Below are 13,832 nucleotides of genomic sequence, written 5' to 3'. Positions count from 1 at the left end.
TTCCAAGTTCCATCTTAAAAGTGATGAGTAGAATTTAAAGGCAATATAGCTCACCAAAACCCTAAGTAGCAAGTGGCGCTTTTGAAGTCAGTTCCCAGAAACTACTCTCTCTAGACTTAGGGAACCAGGCCGAATGGAGAGTTGGAACCATACGAAAATGGTGATACTTGACTGATTTGGGCTTGCAAGACTACAATTTCATGTAGTCTCACCTAACAGAGATGTTTTTTAGTTTATACTCTTGGCAAATTTTTTGCCTGTGTCTTCAGTCCTTCTGGGGGTAAAGTGGGGGTATCACTCGGACTAGTCCTAAGAATATTCCCGTGAAAGGAGTTCTCAGGGATAGAGGAAGCCTCTTCCTTCAGTGCCTCTCCTTTCTGAACAGTCTTCCAACATATATATTTTATAATCTGAAAACAAATGAAACTAATGGGCCGTGACATCTCTTTCACGCTTCCTGCCCGTCACCACACACACACACATCCTAGTTTCCCCTGGTGTCACTGATGCACCGTAAGTATCAATGAAGCTTCCTTTAAAGGGATCCTTTTAGCAGAACTAAGAAAATAAATTTCCCAGATGAATTTACCTTGTGCTTTTCTAAGCAACAAAGTGCAAGTTAGTAAAGCAATGAATTGTTCAACTCCATGACAGTGTTACTGATGACTAAGCCAATACAACAGAAGGGTGCCTTTCTGCGTTTCAGGACCCAGGTTTGTGTTGTGTCTTGGTAACTTGAGAAAGTTGCTTAACCTTACTGGATTTCGGTTTCCTTATCTGTAAAATCTGAGTACCTGTGAAGCACCTCTCATGATAGTGTGTGTGTGTGTGTAATTAATATGCATAAAATACAGGCTGTGGGTAAAGGTTACTTTCTTCTTTTCTCTTCCCCTCCACGTCTCTCTGACTTGTGTGGCTAATCCTACCAGTATCCCATTCAGTGTGTGTGTCATTAGTCTGTGATTTAAAAGCTTAATAGTTAGCAAGAAATGCTCATTCCACAAAAAGCACAGGTATTATCCTTATTTTTTCTGATGGGGAAGCTGAGAACAGAGATGGTAAATAATTTGCATAAGGATAAAATAGAAAAATATATAAAACACTGACTCTGTTCAGAAATGCAGTAACAGTAACAAATGTACCAAGTATTTACTACCAGTTCAATTATGTAGTATCTAGTAGGGTCTGTAAGCAACGGCCCATATTGTACAGTTTTATCTTCCTCACATGCCTTGTGGTTAAGATGATTCAACCATGATCTAAGCGCCTGATTAATAGGAAGTGGGACAAACCTGAAGTTTATTTCACACAGATAACAGACTCAGAGAGGTTAAATAACTCGCCCCAGATATTTCAGTCAATAACAAGTAGAATTAGCTTCGGTGTGCCCGGCTGGCTCAGTCAATTAAGCATCTGCCTTCTGCTCAGTTGTGATCCCAGGATCCTGGGATCTAGCCCCATGTCAAGCTCCCTAGAGCAGGGAACTGAACCCTCTCCCTCTGTTTCTCCCCCTGCTTATATGCTCTCTCTCTCTCTGTGTCAAATAAATAAATAAAATCTGAAGGGAAAAAAAAGTACAATTAGCTTCAAACTCTTATCTTGGTACTTTTATACATTGATGGAGAGAGTACCCATTTGTAGACTTGATGAAGGTAATTATATCAAGAAGGTTAAATATTTCTTTTCTTTGACTCAATTATCTTACTAATGGAAAGTTATTTCAAGAAGATCGTTGAAAATACAGTGAAAATCTGGATGCATAAAGGTCTTCACTAGAGAGTTATTTATAATAGAACTTGGAATGAATGTAATAACTACCACTAGGGAAATGGCTAATAAGAAGTAAAGTGTGGAACTTTCACACAGCCCGTGGGATATCACATAGCCAGTAAAATAACCCTTTCCCAAAAGTTTGTAATAATATGAGAAACGTTCATATAATAAGGTTAGGTGAAAAGAACAAGGTATGAGGATGTGTCTGTCTGTATAAGACCATATAATAAGAATCTCAGCTATGTTAATAATACACACAAGATAAAGAACATGAATGCCAAACACCAGAATGTCAGCAGTAATTATATTAATTACTTTTTCTTTTACCTTTAATTAAACTGGTTTTTATTTTTCCAATGTTACCACTTTTCTGTAAGGATAATCTGTTGAGTCTGGGCCTGGCTAAGAGAAATAGCTTCCAAAATCATACGTAGCTCGAAGGCCTGGGACCTGTCTCTGTCGTGTCCCAGGAAGTACTCAGCATTAAAGACTCAGACTAGGTCCTCCTGCCTCTTACACCAGGGAAGATAACGAGCCTCCGGAGGTGAGAATGGGGCTGGAGTGGAAACCTGGCGAGGATTTAATGTTGATCATTATAAAAATAAAAATAAAAAAGCAAATCAGCAAAAACGGGAGTTGAAGTCACACTCAAGAATTTAGGGTAAATCACCCCACTCTGTTTGCAGAATATATTTCTCCGACTCTAAAAGGCCAAGGCTCCTTGACTGTGCCGGGATGTGGCTGGGCTCCACGGAGGAGGGTGGAGAGAAATTCTTTCTTTTCTTTACGTTCTTTCTTTCTTTCTTTTTTTTTTTTTTTTTAGGATTTCATTTATTTATTATTATTTGAGAGACAGCATAAACAGGAGGAACAGCAGGCAGGGGGAGAGGGAGAAGCAGGCTCCCCGCTGAACAGAGTCTCCAAATCGGGGCTCGAACCTGGGGTCCTGGGATCTTAATTTCTTACAGGCTGAAACTCCAAGGACTAGATCATGATAAACTTTGAAGAGTTGTACACAGCAGGTAAGGAACCCCTTCCCTCAGGAATTCCTGCCCGGTTTGACCATTTTAATAGAAGGCAGGGGGCGCTGATGACATGCTCACAGGTCCATAGAGACGTCAAAGGAAAAGCCCCCAAAAGGTGGTCTGCTCTTGACCTAATGAACAAATCAGTGCCTGCCTTTTATCAGTGTGTGCAAGCAAGCTCAGAATGTCGAAGAGCTTATGTTGGAATTTATAGGGTTAATTGTATTACAGGAGGCGTTTGTCTTGGATGTGCATGGCTTTATGGGTTATCTTCTCCTTTCACATTAATAATCCAAATAATATAATTCAAAGGATCAAGTCGTGGGAATCTATTTATAGATATCTGTAGTGGAATATAGTTCACATTTTAGCCAATCCATTGTTCTTTTTATTAAAAACAGGTTCCTGGATCTCACACCATGGAAAAACGCAGAAGATGAAAAAACAACACTCTGGCCAGAATTTAAGGAAATTCTTAATAAACTAGGTTTTCACATGAAGGAAATGGGGTTTGAAAACTTTGGCAATGGTAACTTTCATTTCATTTTTTTTTTCTTTTAAATTTCACTTACCGTGGGACAAATACTGACACATCCCTCTCGGAACTGCATAGAAAAAGTGTGACATTAATATCAATGAAAACACATCTTTGTATCTTGAATTTGTTGGGCTTTACCTTTAAAGCCAGATGGGTAGTGATTGGAAGGGTCTAAGGGTAGGAGGCTTCCCACCCTCTGCTCTCACTCCTTATTCCGTTCTCATTTCTGACTCCAGTGCCCAGCATGGGACCTGGCATATGGTGGACACTTGGTTATTAGTGCTTGTTTCTTTTAAAAAATATTTTTTCAAAAAATTTATATTTTAATCTTTTTTTTTTCCAGTAAATGTGTGTTGAAAGGTTGTGTCCTAGCCCTCCTTTTAATTTCCCCTCAGCTTTTGCCCCTGTCAGCCACACCCCAGCCCCTGTGTTAGACTCAGCTTTGAATTATGGTCAGCTATGGAATAGGTCCGACTTGGTCATCATGAAGGCCATTTGTTGGGGCCCTATTAATTGCTGCACAGTGTCCTAGGCTCTTTATACAAAATATCATTTACTCTCCCTTTTTAGTTTTCCTTTTTAGAGAGAGGAAGAGGAGAGGAGGGGTGTTGGGAGAGGGAGCGAAAGAACTCAAGCAGACTCCATGCTGAGCAAGGACCCCCATCCAGGGCTTGATCCCATGACCCTGAGATCATGACCTGAATAGAAACCAAGAGTTGGATGCCTCCTTTGCCATAGATTGACCATATGTATGTGGGTTCATTTCTGGGGTCTCTATTCTGGTCTCTTGATCTATGTGTCTATGTTTGTGCCAGTACCATACTGTTTTGCTTCAGTGGCTTTGTAGGATATCTTGAAACCAGGAACTGTGGTACCTCCATCTTTGTTTTCTTTCTCAAGATTGCATGGCTATCTAGGGTCTTTGGTGGTTCCATATACATTTTAGGATTGTTTGTTCTGGTTCTATGAAAAATACTATTGATATTTTGATAGAGATTGCATCAAATCTGTAGATTGCTTTGGGCAGTATAGACATTTTAACAATATGAATTCTTGCAGTCCATGAGCATGGTGTATCTTTCCGTTTGTTTGTGTCATCTTCATTTCTTTCATCAGCATTTTATAGTTTTCAGGGCACAGGTTTTCACCGTCTTGTTTAAACTCATTCCCAGGTGTTTTATTCTTTTTGTGCAATTGTAATTGGGATTGTTTTATTAATTTCTCTTTCTGCTACTTTGTTGTTAGTGTATACAAATGGATTTCTGTATATTTGTATCTTACAAATCTAATCAAGATTTACTTTGGTGTTTTTCCTTTTCAGTAATATCTGAAAGCCATGTCAGAAAAATATCAAGAATAGGGGAAGAACAAGAAGATTTACTTGATGTAGAGAAGTGGCTGAAAGGCGAGTTCAGGGGAGGATTCAGTAACATGAGAGAATTTGAAAAATATGCTCTAGAAAAAATATGCAAGGTAAATGTATTTTAAGAATCATATCAAGGGTGCTTGGGTGGCTCAGCGGGTTAAAACCTCTGCCTTTGGCTCAGGTCATGATATCAGAGTCCTGGGATCGAGCCCCGCATTGGACTCTCTGCTCAGTGGGGTGCCTGCTTCCCCCTCTCTCTCTGCCTACTTGTGATCTCGATCAAATTAATAAATAAAATCTTAAAAAAAAAAAAGAATCATATCAAGCCCGAGTGGCTCAGGTGGTTAAGCATCCAACTCCCGATTTTGGCTCAGGTTGTGATCTCACTCAAGGTGGTGGGATTAAGCTCCATGTTGAGCTCTGTGTTGAGTGGGATTCTTTCTGTCTCCCTCTGCCCTTGCACACACTCACTCTCTCTCTCAAAAAAAAAAAAAAAAAAAAAAAGAATCATACCAGATCCTCATTTAATTATTTTACACTTAAAGATTTTTCAAAATAAAAAATAATACACATTCATTATATAGAAATTAGAACCTACAGAAAAATATACCCAAGAAAATGTAAATCACTGAGTAATCACTTGGGGATCATCACTATGATCATGTTGATATATTCCTATCTAGTCTTTTAAAAATTAAACAAAAAATTAGGGTTATTCTCAATTATTTTTATTTTGTGTACATAGTTGTAATTATATTGTGACTATTTCAACAAATCATTAGAACTTTAATGTGAATCTTGATGTATGCTTAAGATTTTCATGAAACGATGTACCATAATTTATTTAACCATTCCCGAAAGGAAAATGTTACATTTTTTCTACTTTACCCTCAACACTTTCCACTCCATACTTCACTTCCTGTCACCAAATGCACGTGGGTTTTTCCCACACTAAACAATTCTCCAGTTCTCTATGGGTACCACCAACTGGGTGTCCTACCTTTTAATTCAGTTTTCCTACCTATAGTTAACATCAAGTCCCACAGGTGAAGGCCTGAGTCCCACAAGACTCACCTGACCAACTCCAGACACCAACCTGTGCTTCTCATTAACCAGCTATAACTCAGAGGTTTTCATGGCCCCTCCTTGGGTTCAGTAATTTGCTGGAATGGCTCACAGACCTCAGGAAAACGGTTTACTTACCAGATTGCTGGTTTATTATAAAACGATACAACTGAGGAACAGGCAGATGGAAGAAATTAGACATTAGACATTAGACATCCCCATTAGACAAGGAATGGGGAGAAGGGATTCAGAGCTTCCATCCTGTTTGGGCATGCCACCGTCCCAGCATCTCCACGTGTCTACCAACTCAGGGGCTCTCCAAACCCCATGCTTTGGGAATTTTTATGGAGGCTTCATTATATGGGCATGATAAATTACTAACTCAATCTCCAGGCCCTAGCCCGAGGATGGGAAGTGGGGCTGAACATTCCAAGCTTCTAACCATGGCTTGGTCTTTCTGGTGAGCAACCCTCCTCCTAAAGCTGTCCAGAAGCCCACCAAGATTTGCCTCATTAGAACAGGAGACACCTGTATCACCCAGGAAACTTTAAGGGATTTTGGAGCTCTATGTCAGGAACTGGAGTCAAAGACCAACTATTAGAACAAAAGAATATTAGAAAATTCTTACCACTTAGAAAATTCTAAAGGTTTTAGGAGCTCTGGCCAGGAGCCAGGGTTAAAGACTGAAATATATATTGCTAATTATATCACAATATCAGAATTCCCCAACCAGTGTTGGGCATGTAAGTTGTTTCCAGTTATTCATGATTATATTTGTTACATTTAATACTTAAAACAATATATCTCAATTTTTGTGTACTTATTTTCTTAGGGCAAAAAAATTTTAATGTCTTCAGGAATATTGCTCTCAAGAAATTTATACCAATTCACATTCTTACTAACACTACGTATGTGCACAGCTTTAGTTTCCACCCTGGCTCAGATTGGGTGTATTAGTTATCTATTGTGGGTTAACAAAGTAGCCCTTAAAATTTCTCAGCTGCAAACGAGAAACATTTATTATCTCACAGTTTCTGTTGGTCAGCGATCTGAGCTGGGTGTTTCTGGCTCAGGGCCTCTCATGAGATTGCAGTTCAGCTGTTGGCCAGGACTGATGAATCAAGGCTCGACGTGGGGAGGATCCACTTCCAAGTTCACTCACTGGCTGGTGACCAGACACATTTGTTCCTTGTCATATGGGCCGCTTTTTAGGGCAATTTACAACAGAGCAAACAGTCGGCTTCCCTCAGAGCTAGCAAGCAAGAGAAAAAGAGTGCCCAAGAAGGAAGCCTCAGTCTTTCTATAACTTCATCTTTTTTTTCTTTTTAAATAGGCTCCACACCCAACATGGAACTCAGTGCGGGGCTTGAACTCATGACCCTAAGATCAAAACCTGAGCCGAGATCAAGAGTTAGTCACTTAACTGACTGAGCTACCCAGGTGCCCCTATAACTTCATTTTAAAAGTAATGTCCCATCGAGTTGCCATATTCTGTTTATTAGAGCAAGTTAACTAGGTCCAGGCCATACTCACGGGGAGGATGTTATACAAAGGCACACATACCACAATCTAAAGGCTGCCTACCACAGTACAATTGCCATTCATAGTATTTTCATTTCAAGATAAAGCATGGCCAAAAATAACCACCCAATTTTATTTTGCTTTGTTTACCTTTGGTTACCTTAGAGTTGAACATGTGTTCATTTACTGTTAATATTTTTTCCAGTAAGCTGGTACGTATTGAGCATTTACTATGAGCCAGACCTGAGCCTAGTATTTTATATGCATTTTCTCATGTAGCTTCCCAACAATTCAATAAGGCAGGCCTTATTATTAAACTCATTTAATGGAAATGAGGAAATTGAGGCACAGATAGACTGAAGTTATTAAAGGTTGTGTAACAGTTAGCAAGGGAGCTCCTCAGTCCATGCCCTTAACCACAATCTTATATGCCTCTCTCGCCCATGGATGGATTTGCACTTTAAACCCATGTACGTATCCTTAAACAATATATTTGACTCTGTTTTAACTGATCTTAGACCTACAAATATTTTTGCCATATCCTGGTTTCCACTGAACACCAGCTTGGAGAATTCTCCATGTTGATATACACACATGCATGAATTGAATCATATTAACTACTCTGTAGTATCCTGCTGTATGAATGAAATACACGAGTTTCTTTTCCTACCATGTTCTTCACAATTAAAGGTAATGCTACACTGAACAGCCTTCTACAGGTTTCCTTGGGCACATTTGCGAGACTTTCTCTAGAGTAGACACCTCCGATGAAATTGTTGGCTACCAGGGCTCATGTCTCTCTAAAATGGTTGTGACAGTCTTTTCACCAGTAATGCAGAACAGTTTCCGCTGTGCCTCTATCTTTGCTGTGTGGGCGTGCTAGGACTGCCTTAACTGAGTAACAGACCGGGCGGCCTAAACAACAGAAATTTATTTTCTCATAACTCTGATGATGAGAAGTTCAAGATCAAAGTGTTGGTAGGTTAATTTCTTCCGAGGTCTCTCCCCCTGGCTGGTAGATGGCCATCTTCTCCCTGTGTCCTCGCCTGGTCTTCCCTCTGTGTCTGTGTCCCAATCTTCTCTTTTTATAAGGACACTAGCCCTATTGGATGAGGGCCCACCCGTATGACCTCCTTTTACCTTGATTACCTTTTTGAAAGTCCTGTTTCCAGATACGGTCACATTCTGTGGTCCTGGGGGTTAGGACATCAATATATGAATTTTGGGGGGACACAATTCAGCTTCTGATACTTAACACCGCTTGGGTTTATCAGTCTGATTGGTTTTAAAAATGTTTGTAAATGATATTGTGTTATTTGACCTGTATCAGCATGTCTATTTTCCCTACTAGACAGTCGTACTTGAAGTTAGGCCCTTTGTTTTACTAATCTTTATACTCCTCACTGGGAAACCCTAGTTGGCATTTAGTAAATACTTGCCATTTGAACTGCATTTTTTAAAACCAACTTGAAGGTATAGAGGCCGGTAGGGTCTATCAGCTTTGCCTGGTTAGGACTCTTATTACCGAAATACTTTTAAAGTTGATTTTTTTTTTTTTAAGATTTTATTTATTTATTTGACAGAGATAGAGAGAGATCACAAACAGGCAGAGAGGCAGGCAGGGGCAGGGAAGCAGGCTCCCTGCTGACCAGAGAGCCTGATGGGGGGCTCGATCCCAGGACCCTGGCATGATGACCTGAGCTGAAGGCAGAGGCTTAACTCACTGAGCCACTCAGGTGCCCCTAAAGTTGCTTTTATTAATTTCAAGATTCATCAGGTACATAGTTGTCATTCAGGTAAATCATTCCCTGACTCAGTTATCCAGTTTGCAGTTTATCAAAGCTTTCTGCTTTTCTGCTTCTTTGGCTATGAGTCTCTGCAGAGCATTTCCTAGATTCTTAGAAATCCCAGTATATCTAGGCAAGGTGGGGACACAGTGCAAGCAAAATACAAAACCAGCCTAATTCGCTTTGGTTTTTAGTTCTGCCGAACAGATGAATCAGCTGAGTTAAATGAAGACTGAGAATGAACCTATATATTAAGTTATCTAATTAGAAAAGATACTTGATCTAAGTGTGAAGCATTTGTTTTTATATATTCTTTTATCACTTTATGAATGATCTAATTTTATAAAACTTTATTTTTATTATTTTTAGATTATTTATTTATTTTTTTGAGAGAAAGAGAGTGTGTATGTGTACAAGCTGCAAAGAGAGGGAGAAGCAGGCTCCCCACTGAGCAGGGAGACCAATGTGGGCTCTATTGCAGGACCCTGAGATCAGCATCTGAGCCAAAGGCAGAAGCTTAACTGACTGAGCCACCCAGGCACTCCTGGAGGAGGATCTTTTAATGATTTCCTGAAGAGATCTACTCTTACAAGCAGTCCAACCAGTATTAGTTATTTGCAATTCCTGCAAAATTCCCAGGATTTCAGTGATGAAGGGACCATGCACAAAATCCTCTCCATGTCCATGCACAGGCTATACAGACCCTCCACATTGCTCTGATATTCCAGTCCACTAACCACTGATAAACTCGCAGGAAGAATCAGATTCCTCACCTCTGTGGGGCTGTCTCTCTGGAGACCTGTGTTAATGGACATGGGACAGCCTGATCCGTAGATGGTCCATGAGAACTTGGCCTTTGGAAACAAAAGTGCTGTAGGAATGAAGCTACTCTGTGTTGCTAATAACATTATTAGAATTATTATTAACGTTACTTTCAAAAAATAAATCAAAATAAAATAAAATCACTTTCACATAAGAACTGGTCTACCTTGGGCACCTGGGTGGCTTAGTTGTTAAGCGTCTGCCTTCAGCTCAGGTCATGATCCCGGGGTCCTGGGATCAAGCCCCTCATCGGGCTCCCTGCTCGGCGGGAAGCCCACTTCTTACTCTCCCACTCCCCCTGCTTGTGTTCTCTCTCTCCCTGTGTCTATCAAATAAATAAATAAAATCTAAAAAAAAAGAACCGGTCTACCTTCCCTGACTGAGGAGGTTACACAGTGTCTTGGGAGGATATTGAAGTGCTACTTTAGTATGACTCACTTCCCCCTTAATGTTCCAAACAACTCCTTAATGTTCCCAGTGCCACACTTTATTTTTAGCTTTGGCCTTCTGCAGCACTTGACCTTTTGCCCAGATAGACCAATGTACTGTGGAGCTCCCACAGCCTCCCATGTCCTGTGCAACACAGGGAGTGTTAGATTATACCTTCTTTGGAAGATCTGCAATCTAAAATGGTCTTTTAGGACAAAGTAAAGCTGTGTGTATGCATGCACACACACACACACACACACGCACACACATGCCCCTTTTGTAACACTGCCTTGCATGCCTGGATTACAGTCATTTCTTTTATATCTCTTCTGCCATCTGCTGCAAGAGATTTAGTATCATCTTAACATTTATGAAGATATTTGTTAAAGATTTATTTATTTATTTGAGAGACAGGGAGAGAGAGAGAGAGAGCACACGCGCGCACACATACACGCACACAAAGAAGGGGTGAGCCAGAGGAGGAGAGAGAAGCAGACTCCCCGGTGAGCATGGAGTCCAGTGGAGGGCTCCACTTCATGACCCTGAGATCATGACCTGAGCCGAAATCGACAGTTGGATGCTCAACTGACTGAGCCACCCAGGCACCTCTTTATGAAAATATTTTAAAAATGTAGATAAGGATCTTGTACCAAAATAATCATCGCACTTGTTTTAGAATAACAAGCTTGGAAATAACATTCAAAAATCGAAGAGTAGTTAGACCGATCATGGAATTTCCAGACAGTGAAGTACCATGCAGCCATTAGAAAGGATTACCACAGATTTTTTTTTTAATTGAAATAGGAAAATGCTAATTATGGGGTATTGAGGGAGAAAACTCGAGCCCCAAACTACAAATGCAGCATGACCACAGCTGTGCCTTTGTGTCATCATGTTTTCCCAGCAGCCCCCTAAATGGGCTCCGTCCAGCAGGCATGACCCCTGCAACCCGTTCTTGGCACCGAAGCCAGAGAGGTCTTTCGAAATTCAAAGCTAATCTTGTCCATTCCACAGTTAACAGTCTCCACCGAGTGGAGCAACAGCCTTTAGAAAATGTCCGTGCTCATGAACACAGGGTCCAAGGCCCTTTGTAATCTCACCCCTGCTGCTCTCTTCCCACATCCCCACATCTGCAGCGCTGTTCATGCCATTGATGAGACTCGGACATCTGACTAGAACGCTGTTGCCTTCTTTTTGCCTTGATATCTTCTCATCCTTTACATCTCAGCTGGGAAGCTTTTCCTCATCCCTACCCTGGCCTACTTGCCCCTTCTCTATGCTTCCATTACTCCCTGTGTGTCCCCTTCTTGTGGAACTTACTTCCCTTAGATGTAACTGTTACTCTCCTTACCTGTCAGAGCTAGGTGTCTGTCATGTCCATTATTTTGTTCCCAATAGACAGCACCGCAGGGTAGATACTCATTAACTGTTGAAAAATAATAGTGAACATATCTGGTAGACAAGCCAGTTAGTAGAAATTTTCTCTAAGTCTTTGAATTTGGGGGACTTTAGATTTCTTCTTTCCTTTCATACTAACACAAAATTATTTTTTATTGTGGTAAAAAAAATCCGTAACATTAAGTTTGCCATCTTAACTATTTTTAGGTATACAATGCAGTAATGTTAAGTATATGTGCACTGCTGTGCAGCTGATTTCTGGAACATTCTCATCTTGCAAAACTGAAACTCTATATCCACTAAGCATTAATTCCCCCTCCCTTTTTCCACCACCCTTGGTAATCACTTTTCTGCTTTTAGTTTCTATGATTTAGATACTTCATAAGAGAGGAATCATATAGTATTTGTCCTTTGGTGACAGGCTTCTTTTGCTAAATATAATGTCCTCGAGGTTCTCCCATGTTAAAACAAATTTGTGATATGAACTCTGTGACCTCTATAACTAGAAAAGCATTATTTAGAATCATAGGAGCTTGAGGTGACTCTAGAATTTATCTGGATCAATTTTCCCCCACCCCAAACTTTACTTAGTTCTAGAGGAAAAAGCCAAAAATAGAAAATTAATTCATCTGGGGTTAAAGGTTTAATAATGATGAAATTGAGCTCCACAAAGATAAAAATAAGTAGTAGAAGTGGGTAGGTCTTTACACAGTTTACAGCATGTTCTTGGCCTTTATTTTCTGCTCAACGTGAGGTGTTTAAATAGAACTTTATTTTCTATTATTCCATTTCCTATCTGAAGTGAAAAATCTTCTGCCCAGGTTATTTCTTAGTTCAGAAGGTACACTGAAGTTCTCTATTAGGGATTGTACTTCTGCAATTTTTTTTTTTTTTTTTTTTGTAAAACGCATTCCCCAGGGGGTCCAGATTTTGCATTCTGGGCATGGGGATCCTGTAGGCGTGAAGAACAAAATGATTCTTTAGGTTTCTGAAAGATTTTGATTTTTGAGCTATGCAGATCTAACAGGGCTAGAGTCACCAGCAAAGAACCAGAAATATTTCAGTCCAGAAGCTTATTACCATGTAGCATTCTCTCTTTCTACTCTGAAGAGAACTCATAAGCTACAGTTTCTCAAATAATTGCTAAAGAGGATCCTCTAGTTCTCAGTGAGAACTAATACTAATTCATTAGTTCCCGTGTATTTTGAGTCCGCTATGTGCCTTGTTGTTATAGAGAGATACGTGTAAGAAATGTATTTCCTGATGGAATAAAAAGAAAGAATCAACGACTTTCCAAGTTAAAGGGAAGGGTTCTTGGCAGTCCTGTAGTCAGATCCCCTCATTTTATATGTGAGAGACTGACGCTCAGAGAGGGACCCAGAGTCAAACAGCTAGTGAGTAACACGCTAGAATTTGCCTGCTTCTGACCTCCAGGCCAAGAAGGACATCACAGACCTCTTGGACAGAATGTGGGCTTGCTTTGAAGGACACAGAGACTCTCACCCAGCTTGTTCTTTATTAACATTTTATTCTTTTTTTTTTTCCCCGATTTACTTGTCAACATGATTTTCAGCCTTGTCTCAATCTCTGCATTGGTTTTGAATCATGAGGAGAAAACTCGAGAGATTTCTGGCCCACAGTGATTTAGAATAGCTTGACAGTACGTTCCGACATTGAAGGGATTATTTTTCTTCCCTCCAATAAGTAGAACCAAGAAAGGAAATTCCAAACCCCAGCTGAGACTGGGCCGTGTGATATATAATGCGTGTGCCTTGGTTTATGGGAAAGAATGACCAAAACCTGCTCTGGGAGGGATCTTTTGCTCGGTGCGTTCGGTTTTGTTTATGACTGGAAGATAGGAGTTCGTTTATGTCTAAGTGTGAGGTTGCACTCTGTTTTGGCAGTCTTTCTAACATAAACACCACATTTTATGTTAGGATTTGAGGGAAGAGAGACTCCCAAATGTTTCACTGTGATTCACCATTAGAGTACTCTAAAACCCCATGAAAATAACTTTAGGAATTTTTATTAAATGATAGAATGCTTAACACTTTGTCCTACTTTATGACTTTATAAGTTTCTACTCCTGATGCGAAACTTAGTGAATA

The sequence above is a fragment of the Martes martes genome (assembly GCF_963455335.1).
Source record: "Martes martes genome assembly, chromosome: 2".
Lineage (NCBI taxonomy): Eukaryota > Metazoa > Chordata > Mammalia > Carnivora > Mustelidae > Martes > Martes martes.
This window is presented reverse-complemented; position numbering follows the sequence as displayed.